The sequence below is a fragment of the Struthio camelus genome, chromosome 5, assembly GCF_040807025.1.
Source record: "Struthio camelus isolate bStrCam1 chromosome 5, bStrCam1.hap1, whole genome shotgun sequence".
Taxonomy (NCBI): domain Eukaryota; kingdom Metazoa; phylum Chordata; class Aves; order Struthioniformes; family Struthionidae; genus Struthio; species Struthio camelus.
In genome coordinates this window covers 2,356,329-2,373,055 of record NC_090946.1, presented here as the reverse complement: position 1 = coordinate 2,373,055, position 16,727 = coordinate 2,356,329, and positions in this window count along the sequence as shown.

Sequence of the window (16,727 nt, the reverse complement as noted above, 5' to 3'; positions counted from 1 at the left end):
TGAGGTGCTTGCACCTGAGGGAGTTAAAAGCCAGTGGCAGGCATGTGTGTGCTGGTGGTGATTGTGAGCTCATTTGCTCGTTACGTCTTCAGAGGCCATTGCCAGGCATGTGTGTGCTGGGGGTGACTGTGAGGTACTTGTACCTGAGGGAGTTAAAAGCCAGTGGCAGGCATGTGTGTGCTGGTGGTGATTGTGAGCTCAGTTGTTCGTGACATCATCAGAGGCCAGTGCCAGGCATGTGTGTGCTGGTGGTGATTGTGAGGTCCTTGTGCCTTAGGGCGTTAGAGGCCAGTGCCAGGCTTTTTTTGCTGGTGGTTATTGTGAGGTCATTGTGTCTGAGGGCGAGAGGCCAGTGCCAGGCATGTGTGTGCTGGTGGTGATTCTGAGCTCAGTTGTTCGTTATGTTGTCACATGCCATGCCAGGCACTAGTCTACTGGTGGTGATTTTGAGGTCCTTGTGCCTGAGGGCATGAGAGGCCAGTGGCAGGCATGTGTGTGCTGGTGGTGATTGTGAGCTCAATTGTTCCTGATGTCATCAGAGGCCGGTGCCAGGCATGTGTGTGCTGGTGGTGATTGTGAGCTCTGTTGCTCGTTACGTCATGGGAGGCCATTGCCAGGCATGTGTGTGCTGGGGGTGACTGTGAGGTACTTGTGCGTGACGGGTTGAGAGGCCAGTGCGAGGCATGTGTCTGCTGGTGGTGATTGTGAGGTCCTTGTGCCGTAGGGAGTTAAAAGCCAGTGGCAGGCACGTGTCTGCTGGTGGTGATTGTGAGCTCAGTTGTTCATGACGTCTTCAGAGGCCAGTGGCAGGCATGTGTGTGCTGGGGGGGACTGTGAGGTCCTTGTGCATGACGGTATGAGGAGCCAGTGGCAGGCATGTGTGTGCTGGTGGTGATTTTGAGGTCAGTTGTGCGTGGAGGCATGAGAGGCCAGTGTCACACTGGTGTGTTCTGGTTGTGATTGTGAGGTGCTTGCACCTGAGGGAGTTAAAAGGCAGTGGCAGGCATGTGTGTGCTGGTGGTGATTGTGAGGTCCCTGTGCCTGAGGGCGTGAGAAGCCAGTGGCAGGCATGTGTGTGCTGGTGGTGATTGTGAGCACACTTGCTCGTGACGTCATCAGAGGCCAGTGGCAGGCATGTGTGTGCTGATGGTGATTGTGAGCTCAGTTGTTCGTGACATCATCAGAGGCCAGTGGCAGGCATGTGTGTGCTGGTGGTGATTGTGAGGTCCTTGTGCCTTAGGGCGTTAGAGGCCAGTGCCAGGCTTTTTTTGCTGGTGGTTATTGTGAGGTCATTGTGTCTGAGGGTGAGAGGCCAGTGGCAGGCATGTGTGTGCTGGGGGTGACTGTGAGGTCCCTGTTTGTGATGTTATCACAGGCCAGTGCCAGCCATGTCTGTGCTGGTGGTGACTGTGAGGGCCTTGTGCCGGAGGGGGTTAAAAACCAGTGCCTGGCACGTGTCTGCTGGTGGTGATTGTGAGCTCAGTTGCTCGTGACGTCTTCAGAGGCCAGTGCCAGGCACGTATGCACTGGTGGTGATTGTGAGGTCCTTGTGCTTGACGGCGTGAGAGGCCAGTGGCAGGCATGTGTCTACTGGTTGTGACTGTGATGTCCTTGTGCCTGAGGGCATGAGAGACCAGCGCCAGGCATGTTTTTGCAGGTGGTGATTGTGAGCTCCGTTGCTCGTGACGTCATGAGAGGCCCGTGCCAGGCATGTGTGTGCTGGTGGTGATTGTGAAGTCATTGTGTCTAGGGGCGTGAGAGGCCATTGACAGGTATTTGTTGACTGGTGGTGATTGTGAAGACCCTGTTCCTGAGGGCATGAGAGGCCAGTGCCAGACATGTGTGTGCTCGTGGGGATTGTGAGCTCAGTTGTTCATGACGTCTTCAGAGGCCAGTGCACGGCATGTGTGTGCTGGTGGTGATTTTGAGGTCAGTTGTGCGTGGAGGCATGAGAGGGCCATGCCAGACTCGTGTGTTCTGGCTGTGATTATGAGGTCCTTGTAGGTGAGGGAGTTAAAAGCCAGTGGCAGGCATGTGTGTGCTGGTGGTGATTGTGAGGTCCCTGTGCCTAAGCACCTGAGAAGCCAGTGCCAGGCATGTGTGTGCTGGTGGTGATTGTGAGCTCAGTTGCTCGTGACGTCATGAGAGACCAGTGCCAGGCATGTGTCTGCTGGTGGTTATTGCAAGGTCTTTGTGAGTGTGGGTATGAAAGGCCAGTGGCAGGCACTTGTCCTCCGGTGGTGATTGTGAGGTCCTTGTGCGTGAGGGAGTGAGAGGCCAGTGGGAGGCAAGTGTCTGCTGGTTGTGACTGTGATGTCCTTGTGCCTGAGGGCATGAGAGGCCAGTGACGGGCATGTGTGTGCTGGTGGTGATTGTGAGGGGAGTTGTGTGTGAGGGGGTGAGAGGCCAGGGCCATCCATGTATCTTCTGGTGTTGATTGTGAGGTCATTGTGTGTGAGGGAGTGAGAGGCCAGTGGGTGTCAAGTGTCTGCTGGTTGTGACTGTGATGTCCTTGTGCGTGAGAGCATGAGAGACCAGCGCCAGGCATGTTTCTGCAGGTGGTGATTGTGAGCTCCGTTGCTCGTGACGTCATGAGAGGCCCGTGCCAGGCATGTGTGTGCTGCTGGTGATTGTGAAGTCATTGTGTCTCAGGGCGTGAGAGGCCATTGACAGGTATTTGTTGACTGGTGGTGATTGTGAAGGCCCTGCTCCTGAGGGCATGAGAGGCCAGTGGCAGGCATGTGTGTGCTGGTGGTGATTTTGAGGTCAGTTGTTCGTGGAGGCATGAGAGGGCAGTGCCAGGCATGTGTGTGCTGGTGATGATTCTGAGGTCATTGTGTCTGAGGTCATCAGAGGCCCTTGGCAGGCATGTGTTGGCTAGTGGTGATTTTGAGGTCCTTGTGCCTGAGGACATGAGAGGCCAGTGCCTGGCACGTGTCTGCTGGTGGTGATTGTGAGCTCAGTTGCTCATGACGTCATCAAAGACCAGTGCCAGGCACGTATGTACTGGTGGTGATGGTGAGGTCCTTTTACTTGACGGTGTGAGAGATCAGTGTCAGGCATGTGTCTGCTGGTGTTGATTGTGAGGTCAGTTGTGTGTGGAGGCATGAGAGGGCAGTGCCAGACTTGTGTGTTCTGGCTGTGATTATGAGGTCCTTGTAGGTGAGGGAGTTAAAAGCCAGTGGCAGGCATGTGTGTGCTGGTGGTGATTGTGAGGTCCCTGTGCCTAAGCACCTGAGAAGCCAGTGCCAGGCATGTGTGTGCTGGTGGTGATTGTGAGCTCAGTTGCTCGTGACGTCATGAGAGACCAGTGCCAGGCATGTGTCTGCTGGTGGTTATTGCAAGGTCTTTGTGAGTGTGGGTATGAGAGGCCAGTGGCAGGCACTTGTCCTCCGGTGGTGATTGTGAGGTCCTTGTGCGTGAGGGAGTGAGAGGCCAGTGGGAGGCAAGTGTCTGCTGGTTGTGACTGTGATGTCCTTGTGCCTGAGGGCATGAGAGGCCAGTGACGGGCATGTGTGTGCTGGTGGTGATTGTGAGGTCCTTTTTCCTCAGGGCGTGAGAGACCAGTGTCAGGCCTGTGTCTGCTGGTGGTGATTTTGAGGTCCTTGTGCCTGAGGGCGTGAGAGGCCTTTGCCAGTCACTTGTGTGGTGGTGGTGATTGTGAGCTGAGTTGTTCGTGACGTCATCAGAGGCCAATGACAGGCATGTGTGTGCTGGGGGTGACTGTGAGGTCCTTTTTCCTCAGGGCGTGAGAGACCAGTGTCAGGCCTGTGTCTGCTGGTGGTGATTCTGAGGTCCTTGTGCCGGAGGGAGTTAAAAGCCAGTGCCAGGCATGTGTGTGCTGGTGGTGATTGTGAGCTCAGTTGTTCCTGATGTCATCAGAAGCCAGTGCCAGGCATGTGTGTGCTGGTGGTGATTGTGAGGGGAGATGTGTGTGAGGCCGTGAGAGGCCAGGGCCAGGCATGTGTGTGCTGGTGGTGATTGTGAGCTCAGTTGTTCGTGACATCATCAGAGGCCAGTGGCAGGCATGTGTGTGCTGGTGGTGATTGTGATGTCCTTGTGCCTTAGGGCATGAGAGGCCAGTGCCAGGCATGTGTGTGCTGGTGGTTATTGTGAGGTCATTGTGTCTGAGGGCGAGAGGCCAGTGCCAGGCATGTGTGTGCTGGTGGTGATTGTGAGCTCAATTGTTCCTGATGTCATCAGAGGCCGGTGCCACGCACGTGTCTGCTGGTGGTGATCGTGAGCTCAGTTGTTCATGACATCTTCAGAGGCCAGTGGCAGGCATGTGTGTGCTGGGGGGGACTGTGAGGTCCTTGTGCATGACGGTATGAGGAGCCAGTGGCAGGCATGTGTGTGCTGGTGGTGATTTTGAGGTCAGTTGTGCGTGGAGGCATGAGAGGCCAGTGTCAGACTGGTGTGTTCTGGTTGTGATTGTGAGGTGCTTGTACCTGAGGGAGTTAAAAGCCAGTGGCAGGCATGTGTGTGCTGGTGGTGATTGTGAGGTCCCTGTGCCTGAGGGCGTGAGAAGCCAGTGGCAGGCATGTGTGTGCTGGTGGTGATTGTGAGCTCAGTTGCTCGTGACGTCATGAGAGGCCAGTGGCAGGCATGTGTGTGCTGGTGGTGATTGTGAGGGGAGTTGTGTGTGAGGGCGTGAGAGGCCAGTGCCAGGCATATTTCTGCTGGTGGTGATTGTGAGGTCCTTGTGCCTGAGGGAGTTTAAAGCCAATGGTAGGCACGTGTCTGCTGGTGGTGATTGTGATCTCAGTTGTTCATGACCTCATCAGAGACCAGTGCCAGGCATGTTTGTACTTGTGGGAACTGTGAGGTCCTTGTGCATGATGGTATGAGGAGCCAGTGGCAGGCATGTGTGTGCTGGTGGTGATTTTGAGGTCAGTTGTGCGTGGAGGCATGAGAGGCCAGTGTCAGACTGGTGTGTTCTGGTTGTGATTGTGAGGTGCTTGTACCTGAGGGAGTTAAAAGCCAGTGGCAGGCATGTGTGTGCTGGTGGTGATTGTGAGCTCAGTTGCTCGTGACGTCATGAGAGGCCAGTGGCAGGCATGTGTGTGCTGGTGGTGATTGTGAGCTCAGTTGTTCGTGACATCATCAGAGGCCAGTGCCAGGCATGTGTGTGCTGGTGGTGATTGTGAGCTCAGTTGTTCGTGACGTCATGAGAGGCCAGTGCCAGGCATGTGTGTGCTGGGGGGGACTGTGAGTTCCTTGTGCGTGACGGGTTAAGAGGCCAGTGGCAGGCATGTGTGTGCTGGTGGTGATTGTGAGCTCAGTTGTTCATGACGTCTTCAGAGGCCAGTGGCAGGCATGTGTGTGCTGGGGGGGACTGTGAGGTCCTTGTGCATGACGGTATGAGGAGCCAGTGGCAGGCATGTGTGTGCTGGTGGTGATTGTGAGGTCAGTTGTGCGTGGAGGCATGAGAGGCCAGTGTCAGACTCGTGTGTTCTGGTTGTGATTGTGAGGTGCTTGTACCTGAGGGAGTTAAAAGCCAGAGGCAGGCATGTGTGTGCTGGTGGTGATTGTGAGGTCCTGGTGCATGAGGGCGTGAGAAGCCAGTGGCAGGCATGTTTTTGGTGTTGGTGATTGTGAGCTTAGTTGCTCGTGACGTCATCAGAGGCCAGTGGCAGGCATGTGTGTGCTGGTGGTGACTGTGAGCTCAGTTGCTCGTGACGTCATCAGAGGCCAGTGCCAGGCATGTGTGTGCTGGTGGTGATTTTGAGCTCAGTTGCTCATGACGTCATCAGAGGCCAGTGGCAGGCATGTGTGTGCTGGTGGTGATTGTGAGCTCAGTTGTTCGTAACATCATCAGAGGCCAGTGCCAGGCATGTGTGTGCTGGTGGTGATTGTGAGGTCCTTGTGCCTGAGGGAGTTAGAGGCCAGTGCCAGGCTTTTTTTGCTGGTGGTTATTGTGAGGTCATTGTGTCTGAGGGCGAGAGGCCAGTGGCAGGCATGTGTGTGCTGGTGGTGATTGTGAGCTCAGTTGTTTGTGATGTTGTCACATGCCATGCCAGGCACTAGTCTAGTGGTGGTGATTTTGAGGTGCTTGTGCCTGAGGGCATGAGAGGCCAGTGCCAGGCATGTGTGTGCTGGGGGTGATTGTGAGCTCAGTTACTCGTGACGTCATCAGAGGCCAGTGGCAGGCATGTGTGTGCTGGGGGTGACTGTGAGGTCCTTGTGCCTGAGGGCATGAGAAGCCAGTGCCAGGCATGTGTGTGCTGGTGGTGATTGTGAGCTCAGTTGTTCGTGACGTCATCAGAGGCCAGTGCCAGGCATGTGTGTGCTGGTGGTGATTGTGAAGACCCTGTGCCTGAGGGCATGAGAGGCCAGTGGCAGGCATGTGTGTGCTGGTGGTGATTGTGAGCTCAGTTGTTCGTGATGTTGTCACATGCCATGCCAGGCACTAGTCTACTGGTGGTGATTGTGAGGTGCTTGTGCCTGAGGGCATGAGAGGCCAGTGGCAGGTATGTGTGTGCTGGTGGTGATTGTGAGGTCCCTGTGCCTGAGGGCATGAGAGGCCAGTGGCAGGCATGTGTGTGCTGATGGTGATTGTGAGCTCAGTTGTTCGTGACATCATCAGAGGCCAGTGGCAGGCATGTGTGTGCTGGTGTTGATTGTGAGGTCCTTGTGCCTTAGGGCGTTAGAGGCCAGTGCCAGGCTTTTTTTGCTGGTGGTTATTGTGAGGTCATTGTGTCTGAGGGCGAGAGGCCAGTGGCAGGCATGTGTGTGCTGGTGGTGATTGTGAGCTCAGGTGTTCGTGATGTTGCCACATGCCATGCCAGGCACTAGTCTACTGGTGGTGATTTTGAGGTCCTTGTACCTGAGGGCATTACAGGCCAGTGGCAGGCATGTGTGTGCTGGCGGTGATTGTGAGCTCAGTTGCTCGTTACGTCTTCAGAGGCCAGTGCCAGGCATGTGTGTGCTGGGGGTGACTGTGAGGTACTTGTGCGTGACGGGTTGAGAGGCCAGTGCCAGGCATGTGTGTGCTGGTGGTGATTGTGAGGTCCTTGTGCTGTAGGGAGTTAAAAGCCAGTGGCAGGCACGTGTCTGCTGGTGGTGATTGTGATCTCAGTTGTTCATGACGTCTTCAGAGGCCAGTGGCAGGCATGTGTGTGCTGGGGGGGACTGTGAGGTCCTTGTGCATGACGGTATGAGGAGCCAGTGGCAGGCATGTGTGTGCTGGTGGTGATTTTGAGGTCAGTTGTGCGTGGAGGCATGAGAGGCCAGTGTCAGACTGGTGTGTTCTGGTTGTGATTGTGAGGTGCTTGCACCTGAGGGAGTTAAAAGGCAGTGGCAGGCATGTGTGTGCTGGTGGTGATTGTGAGGTCCCTGTGCCTGAGGGCACGAGAGGCCAGTGGCAGGCATGTGTGTGCTGGTGGTGATTGTGAGCTCAGTTGCTCGTGACGTCATGAGAGGCCAGTGGCAGGCATGTGTGTGCTGGTGGTGATTGTGAGCTCAGTTGTTCGTGACATCATCAGAGGCCAGTGCCAGGCATGTGTGTGCTGGTGTTGATTGTGATGTCCTTGTGCCTTAGGGCGTTAGAGGCCAGTGCCAGGCTTTTTTTGCTGGTGGTTATTGTGAGGTCATTGTGTCTGAGGGCGAGAGGCCAGTGGCAGGCATGTGTGTGCTGGTGGTGATTGTGAGCTCAGTTGTTCGTGATGTTGTCACATGCCATGCCAGGCACTAGTCTAGTGGTGGTGATTTTGAGGTGCTTGTGCCTGAGGGCATGAGAGGCCAGTGGCAGGCATGTCTGTGCTGGTGGTGATTGTGAGCTCAGTTGCTCGTTACGTCTTCAGAGGCCATTGCCAGGCATGTGTGTGCTGGGGGTGACTGTGAGGTATTTGTGCGTGACGGGTTGAGAGGCCAGTGCCAGGCATGTGTCTGCTGGTGGTGATTGTGAGCTCAGTTGTTCATGACGTCTTCAGAGGCCAGTGGCAGGCATGTGTGTGCTGGTGGAGACTGTGAGCTCAGTTGCTCGTTACGTCTTCAGAGGCCATTGCCAGGCATGTGTGTGCTGGTGGTGATTGTGAGCTCAGTTGTTCTTGACGTCTTCAGAGGCCAGTGCCAGGCATGTGTCTGCTGGTGGTGATTGTGAGGTCCTTGTGCCGTAGGGAGTTAAAAGCCAGTGGCAGGCACGTGTCTGCTGGTGGTGATTGTGAGCTCAGTTGTTCGTGATGTTGTCACATGCCAGTGCCAGGCACTAGTCTAGTGGTGGTGATTTTCAGGTCCTTGTGCCTGAGGGCATTAGAGGCCAGTGGCAGGCATGTGTGTGCTGGTGGTGATTGTGAGCTCAGTTGCTCGTTACGTCTTCAGAGGCCATTGCCAGGCATGTGTGTGCTGGTGGTGATCGTGAGGTACTTGTGCGTGACGGGTTGAGAGGCCAGTGGCAGGCATGTGTGTGCTGGTGGTGATTGTGAGGTCCTTGTGCCGTAGGGAGTTAAAAGCCAGTGGCAGGCACGTGTCTGCTGGTGGTGATTGTGAGCTCAGTTGTTCATGACGTCTTCAGAGGCCAGTGGCAGGCATGTGTGTGCTGGGGGGGACTGTGAGGTCCTTGTGCATGACGGTATGAGGAGCCAGTGGCAGGCATGTGTGTGCTGGTGGTAATTTTGAGGTCAGTTGTGCGTGGAGGCATGAGAGGCCAGTGTCAGACTGGTGTGTTCTGGTTGTGATTGTGAGGTGCTTGTACCTGAGGGCGTGAGAAGCCAGTGGCAGGCATGTGTGTGCTGGTGGTGATTGTAAGGTCCCCGTGCCTGAGGGCATGAGAGGCCAGTGGCAGGCATGTGTGTGCTGGTGGTGATTGTGAGCACACTTGCTCGTGACGTCATGAGAGGCCAGTGGCAGGCATGTGTGTGCTGGTGGTGATTGTGAGCTCAGTTGTTCGTGACATCATCAGAGGCCAGAGGCAGGCATGTGTGTGCTGGTGTTGATTGTGAGGTCCTTGTGCCTTAGGGCGTTAGAGGCCAGTGCCAGGCTTTTTTTGCTGGTGGTTATTGTGAGGTCATTGTGTCTGAGGGCGAGAGGCCAGTGGCAGGCATGTGTGTGCTGGTGGTGATTGTGAGCTCAGTTGTTCGTGATGTTGTCACATGCCATGCCAGGCACTAGTCTAGTGGTGGTGATTTTGAGGTGCTTGTGCCTGAGGGCATGAGAGGCCAGTGGCAGGCATGTGTGTGCTGGTGGTGATTGTGAGCTCAGTTGCTCGGTACGTCTTCAGAGGCCATTGCCAGGCATGTGTGTGCTGGGGGTGACTGTGAGGTACTTGTGCGTGACGGGTTGAGAGGCCAGTGCCAGGCATGTGTCTGCTGGTGGTGATTGTGAGGTCCTTGTGCCGTAGGGAGTTAAAAGCCAGTGGCAGGCACGTGTCTGCTGGTGGTGATTGTGATCTCAGTTGTTCATGACGTCTTCAGAGGCCAGTGGCAGGCATGTGTGTGCTGGGGGGGACTGTGAGGTCCTTGTGCATGACGGTATGAGGAGCCAGTGGCAGGCATGTGTGTGCTGGTGGTGATTTTGAGGTCAGTTGTGCGTGGAGGCATGAGAGGCCAGTGTCAGACTGGTGTGTTCTGGTTGTGATTGTGAGGTGCTTGTACCTGAGGGAGTTAAAAGGCGGTGGCAGGCATGTGTGTGCTGGTGGTGATTGTGAGGTCGCTGTGCCTGAGGGCGTGAGAAGCCAGTGGCAGGCATGTGTGTGCTGGTGGTGATTGTGAGCTCAGTTGCTCGTGACGTCATCAGAGGCCAGTGGCAGGCATGTGTGTGCTGGTGGTGATTGTGAGCTCAGTTGTTCGTGACATCATCAGAGGCCAGAGGCAGGCATGTGTGTGCTGGTGTTGATTGTGATGTCCTTGTGCCTTAGGGCGTTAGAGGCCAGTGCCAGGCTTTTTTTGCTGGTGGTTATTGTGAGGTCATTGTGTCTGAGGGTGAGAGGCCAGTGGCAGGCATGTGTGTGCTGGTGGTGATTGTGAGCTCAGTTGTTCGTGATGTTGTCACATGCCATGCCAGGCTCTAGTCTACTGGTGGTGATTTTGAGGTCCTTGTGCCTGAGGGCATGAGAGGCCAGTGGCAGGCATGTGTGTGCTGGTGGAGACTGTGAGCTCAGTTGCTCGTTACGTCTTCAGAGGCCATTGCCAGGCATGTGTGTGCTGGTGGTGATTGTGAGCTCAGTTGTTCTTGACGTCTTCAGAGGCCAGTGGCAGGCATGTGTCTGCTGGTGGTGATTGTGAGGTCCTTGTGCCGTACAGAGTTAAAAGCCAGTGGGAGGCACGTGTGTGTGCTGGTGGTGATTGTGAGCTCAGTTGTTCGTGATGTTGTCACATGCCAGTGCCAGGCACTAGTCTAGTGGTGGTGATTTTCAGGTCCTTGTGCCTGAGGGCATTAGAGGCCAGTGGCAGGCATGTGTGTGCTGGTGGTGATTGTGAGCTCAGTTGCTCGTTACGTCTTCAGAGGCCATTGCCAGGCATGTGTGTGCTGGGGGTGACTGTGAGGTACTTGTGCGTGACGGGTTGAGAGGCCAGTGCCAGGCATGTGTCTGCTGGTGGTGATTGTGAGGTCCTTGTGCCGTAGGGAGTTAAAAGCCAGTGGCAGGCACGTATCTGCTGGTGGTGATTGTGAGCTCAGTTGTTCATGACGTCTTCAGAGGCCAGTGGCAGGCATGTGTGTGCTGGGGGGGACTGTGAGGTCCTTGTGCATGACGGTATGAGGAGCCAGTGGCAGGCATGTGTGTGCTGGTGGTGATTTTGAGGTCAGTTGTGCGTGGAGGCATGAGAGGCCAGTGTCAGACTGGTGTGTTCTGGTTGTGATTGTGAGGTGCTTGTACCTGAGGGAGTTAAAAGCCAGTGGCAGGCATGTGTGTGCTGGTGGTGATTGTGAGGTCCCTGTGCCTGAGGGCATGAGAGGCCAGTGGCAGGCATGTGTGTGCTGGTGGTGATTGTGAGCTCAGTTGTTCGTGACATCATCAGAGGCCAGTGCCAGGCATGTGTGTGCTGGTGTTGATTGTGATGTCCTTGTGCCTTAGGGCGTTAGAGGCCAGTGCCAGGCTTTTTTTGCTGGTGGTTATTGTGAGGTCATTGTGTCTGAGGGCGAGAGGCCAGTGGCAGGCATGTGTGTGCTGGTGGTGATTGTGAGCTCAGTTGTTCGTGATGTTGTCACATGCCATGACAGGCACTAGTCTAGTGGTGGTGATTTTGAGGTGCTTGTGCCTGAGGGCATGAGAGGCCAGTGACAGGCATGTGTGTGCTGGTGGTGATTGTGAGCTCAGTTGCTCGTTACGTCTTCAGAGGCCATTGCCAGGCATGTGTGTGCTGGGGGTGACTGTGAGGTACTTGTGCGTGACGTCATGAGAGGCCAGTGCCAGGCATGTGTGTGCTGGTGGTGATTGTGAGGTCCTTGTGCCGTAGGGAGTTAAAAGCCAGTGGCAGGCACGTGTCTGCTGGTGGTGATTGTGAGCTCAGTTGTTCATGACGTCTTCAGAGGCCAGTGGCAGGCATGTGTGTGCTGGGGGGGACTGTGAGGTCCTTGTGCATGACGGTATGAGGAGCCAGTGGCAGGCATGTGTGTGCTGGTGGTGATTTTGAGGTCAGTTGTGCGTGGAGGCATGAGAGGCCAGTGTCAGACTGGTGTGTTCTGGTTGTGATTGTGAGGTGCTTGTACCTGAGGGCGTGAGAAGCCAGTGGCAGGCATGTGTGTGCTGGTGGTGATTGTGAGGTCGCTGTGCCTGAGGGCGTGAGAAGCCAGTGGCAGGCATGTGTGTGCTGGTGGTGATTGTGAGCTCAGTTGCTCGTGACGTCATGAGAGGCCAGTGCCAGGCATGTGTGTGCTGGTGGTGATTGTGAGCTCAGTTGTTCGTGACATCATCAGAGGCCAGTGCCAGGCATGTGTGTGCTGGTAGTGATTGTGAGGTCCTTGTGCCTTAGGGCGTTAGAGGCCAGTGCCAGGCTTCCTTTTCTGGTGGTTATTGTGAGGTCATTGTGTCTGAGGGCGAGAGGCCAGTGGCAGGCATGTGTGTGCTGGTGGTGATTGTGAGCTCAGTTGTTCGTGATGTTGTCACATGCCATGCCAGGCACTAGTCTAGTGGTGGTGATTTTGAGGTGCTTGTGCCTGAGGGCATGAGAGGCCAGTGGCAGGCATGTGTGTGCTGGTGGAGACTGTGAGCTCAGTTGCTCGTTACGTATTCAGAGGCCATTGCCAGGCATGTGTGTGCTGGTGGTGATTGTGAACTCAGTTGTTCTTGACGTCTTCAGAGGCCAGTGCCAGGCATGTGTCTGCTGGTGGTGATTGTGAGGTCCTTGTGCCGTAGGGAGTTAAAAGCCAGGGGCAGGCACGTGTCTGCTGGTGATGATTGTGAGCTCAGTTGTTCGTGATGTTGTCACATGCCAGTGCCAGGCACTAGTCTAGTGGTGGTGATTTTCAGGTCCTTGTGCCTGAGGGCATTAGAGGCCAGTGGCAGGCATGTGTGTGCTGGTGGTGATTGTGAGCTCAGTTGCTCGTTACGTCATGAGAGGCCAGTGCCAGGCATGTGTGTGCTGGTGGTGACTGTGAGGTACTTGTGCGTGACGGGTTGAGAGGCCAGTGCCAGGCATGCGTGTGCTGGTGGTGATTGTGAGGTCCTTGTGCCGTAGGGAGTTAAAAGCCGGTGGCAGGCACGTGTCTGCTGGTGGTGATTGTGAGCTCAGTTGCTCGTTACGTCTTCAGAGGCCAGTGGCAGGCATGTGTGTGCTGGGGGGGACTGTGAGGTCCTTGTGCATGACGGTATGAGGAGCCAGTGGCAGGCATGTGTGTGCTGGTGGTGATTTTGAGGTCAGTTGTGCGTGGAGGCATGAGAGGCCAGTGTCAGATTGGTGTGTTCTGGTTGTGATTGTGAGGTGCTTGTACCTGAGGGAGTTAAAAGCCAGTGGCAGGCATGTGTGTGCTGGTGGTGATTGTGAGGTCCCTGTGCCTGAGGGCATGAGAGGCCAGTGGCAGGCATGTGTGTGCTGGTGGTGATTGTGAGCTCAGTTGTTCGTGACATCATGAGAGGCCAGTGTCAGGCATGTGTGTGCTGGTGGTGATTGTGAGGTCCTTGTGCCTTAGGGCGTTAGAGGCCAGTGCCAGGCTTTTTTTACTGGTGGTTATTGTGAGGTCATTGTGTCTGAGGGCGGGAGGCCAGTGCCAGGCATCTGTGTGCTGGTGGTGATTCTGAGCTCAGTTGTTCGTGGTGTTGTCACATGCCATGCCAGGCACTAGTCTACTGGTGGTGATTTTGAGGTCCTTGTGCCTGAGGGCATGAGAGGCCAGTGGCAGGCATGTGTGTGCTGGTGGTGATTGTGAGCTCAATTGTTCCTGATGTCATCAGAGGCCGGTGCCAGGCATGTGTGTGCTGATGGTGATTGTGAGCTCAGTTGCTCGTGACGTCATGAGAGGCCAGTGCCAGGCATGTGTGTGCTGGTGGTGACTGTGAGGTACTTGTGCGTGACGGGTTGAGAGGCCAGTGCCAGGCATGTGTGTGCTGGGGGTGACTGTGAGGTACTTGTGCGTGACGGGTTGTGAGGCCAGTGCCAGGCATGTGTCTGCTGGTGGTGATTGTGAGGTCCTTGTGCCGTAGGGAGTTAAAAGCCAGTGGCAGGCACGTGTCTGCTGGTGGTGATTGTGAGCTCAGTTGTTCATGACGTCTTCAGAGGCCAGTGGCAGGCATGTGTGTGCTGGGGGGGACTGTGAGGTCCTTGTGCATGACGGTATGAGGATCCAGTGGCAGGCATGTGTGTGCTGGTGGTGATTTTGAGGTCAGTTGTGCGTGGAGGCATGAGAGGCCAGTGTCAGACTGGTGTGTTCTGGTTGTGATTGTGAGGTGCTTGTACCTGAGGGAGTTAAAAGCCAGTGGCAGGCATGTGTGTGCTGGTGGTGATTGTGAGGTCGCTGTGCCTGAGGGCGTGAGAAGCCAGTGGCAGGCATGTGTGTGCTGGTGGTGATTGTGAGCTCAGTTGCTCGTGACATCATCAGAGGCCAGTGCCAGGCATGTGTGTGCTGGTGGTGATTGTGAGCTCAGTTGTTCGTGACATCATCAGAGGCCAGAGGCAGGCCTGTGTGTGCTAGTGTTGATTGTGATGTCCTTGTGCCTTAGGGCGTTAGAGGCCAGTGCCAGGCTTTTTTTGCTGGTGGTTATTGTGAGGTCATTGTGTCTGAGGGCGAGAGGCCAGTGGCAGGCATGTGTGTGCTGGTGGTGATTGTGAGCTCAGTTGTTCGTGATGTTGTCACATGCCATGCCAGGCACTAGTCTAGTGGTGGTGATTTTGAGGTGCTTGTGCCTGAGGGCATGAGAGGCCAGTGACAGGCATGTGTGTGCTGGTGGTGATTGTGAGCTCAGTTGCTCGTTACGTCTTCAGAGGCCAGTGCCAGGCATGTGTGTGCTGGGGGTGACTGTGAGGTACTTGTGCGTGACGTCATGAGAGGCCAGTGCCAGGCATGTGTCTGCTGGTGGTGATTGTGAGGTCCTTGTGCCGTAGGGAGTTAAAAGCCAGTGGCAGGCACGTGTCTGCTGGTGGTGATTGTGAGCTCAGTTGTTCATGACGTCTTCAGAGGCCAGTGGCAGGCATGTGTGTGCTGGGGGGGACTGTGAGGTCCTTGTGCATGACGGTATGAGGAGCCAGTGGCAGGCATGTGTGTGCTGGTGGTGATTTTGAGGTCAGTTGTGCGTGGAGGCATGAGAGGCCAGTGTCAGACTGGTGTGTTCTGGTTGTGATTGTGAGGTGCTTGTACCTGAGGGAGTTAAAAGGCGGTGGCAGGCATGTGTGTGCTGGTGGTGATTGTGAGGTCGCTGTGCCTGAGGGCGTGAGAAGCCAGTGGCAGGCATGTGTGTGCTGGTGGTGATTGTGAGCTCAGTTGCTCGTGACGTCATCAGAGGCCAGTGGCAGGCATGTGTGTGCTGGTGGTGATTGTGAGCTCAGTTGTTCGTGACATCATCAGAGGCCAGAGGCAGGCCTGTGTGTGCTAGTGTTGATTGTGATGTCCTTGTGCCTTAGGGCGTTAGAGGCCAGTGCCAGGCTTTTTTTGATGGTGGTTATTGTGAGGTCATTGTGTCTGAGGGCGAGAGGCCAGTGGCAGGCATGTGTGTGCTGGTGGTGATTGTGAGCTCAGGTGTTCGTGATGTTGTCACATGCCATGCCAGGCTCTAGTCTAGTGGTGGTGATTTTGAGGTCCTTGTGCCTGAGGGCATTAGAGGCCAGTGGTAGGCATGTGTGTGCTGGTGGAGACTGTGAGCTCAGTTGCTCGTTACGTCTTCAGAGGCCATTGCCAGGCATGTGTGTGCTGGTGGTGATTGTGAGCTCAGTTGTTCTTGACGTCTTCAGAGGCCAGTGCCAGGCATGTGTCTGCTGGTGGTGATTGTGAGGTCCTTGTGCCGTAGAGAGTTAAAAGCCAGTGGGAGGCACGTGTGTGTGCTGGTGGTGATTGTGAGCTCAGTTGTTCGTGATGTTGTCACATGCCAGTGCCAGGCACTAGTCTAGTGGTGGTGATTTTGAGGTGCTTGTGCCTGAGGGCATGAGAGGCCAGTGGCAGGCATGTGTGTGCTGGTGGTGATTGTGAGCTCAGTTGCTCGTTACGTCTTCAGAGGCCATTACCAGGCATGTGTGTGCTGGGGGTGACTGTGAGGTACTTGTGCGTGACGGGTTGAGAGGCCAGTGCCAGGCATGTGTCTGCTGGTGGTGATTGTGAGGTCCTTGTGCCGTAGGGAGTTAAAAGCCAGTGGCAGGCACGTATCTGCTGGTGGTGATTGTGAGCTCAGTTGTTCATGACGTCTTCAGAGGCCAGTGGCAGGCATGTGTGTGCTGGGGGGGACTGTGAGGTCCTTGTGCATGACGGTATGAGGAGCCAGTGGCAGGCATGTGTGTGCTGGTGGTGATTTTGAGGTCAGTTGTGCGTGGAGGCATGAGAGGCCAGTGTCAGACTGGTGTGTTCTGGTTGTGATTGTGAGGTGCTTGTACCTGAGGGAGTTAAAAGGCAGTGGCAGGCATGTGTGTGCTGGTGGTGATTGTGAGGTCCCTGTGCCTGAGGGCATGAGAGGCCAGTGGCAGGCATGTGTGTGCTGGTGGTGATTGTGAGCTCAGTTGCTCGTGACATCATGAGAGGCCAGTGCCAGGCATGTGTGTGCTGGTGTTGATTGTGATGTCCTTGTGCCTTAGGGCGTTAGAGGCCAGTGCCAGGCTTTTTTTGCTGGTGGTTATTGTGAGGTCATTGTGTCTGAGGGCGAGAGGCCAGTGGCAGGCATGTGTGTGCTGGTGGTGATTGTGAGCTCAGGTGTTCGTGATGTTGTCACATGCCATGCCAGGCTCTAGTCTAGTGGTGGTGATTTTGAGGTCCTTGTGCCTGAGGGCATTAGAGGCCAGTGGTAGGCATGTGTGTGCTGGTGGAGACTGTGAGCTCAGTTGCTCGTTACGTCTTCAGAGGCCATTGCCAGGCATGTGTGTGCTGGTGGTGATTGTGAGCTCAGTTGTTCTTGACGTCTTCAGAGGCCAGTGCCAGGCATGTGTCTGCTGGTGGTGATTGTGAGGTCCTTGTGCCGTAGAGAGTTAAAAGCCAGTGGGAGGCACGTGTGTGTGCTGGTGGTGATTGTGAGCTCAGTTGTTCGTGATGTTGTCACATGCCAGTGCCAGGCACTAGTCTAGTGGTGGTGATTTTGAGGTGCTTGTGCCTGAGGGCATGAGAGGCCAGTGGCAGGCATGTGTGTGCTGGTGGTGATTGTGAGCTCAGTTGCTCGTTAC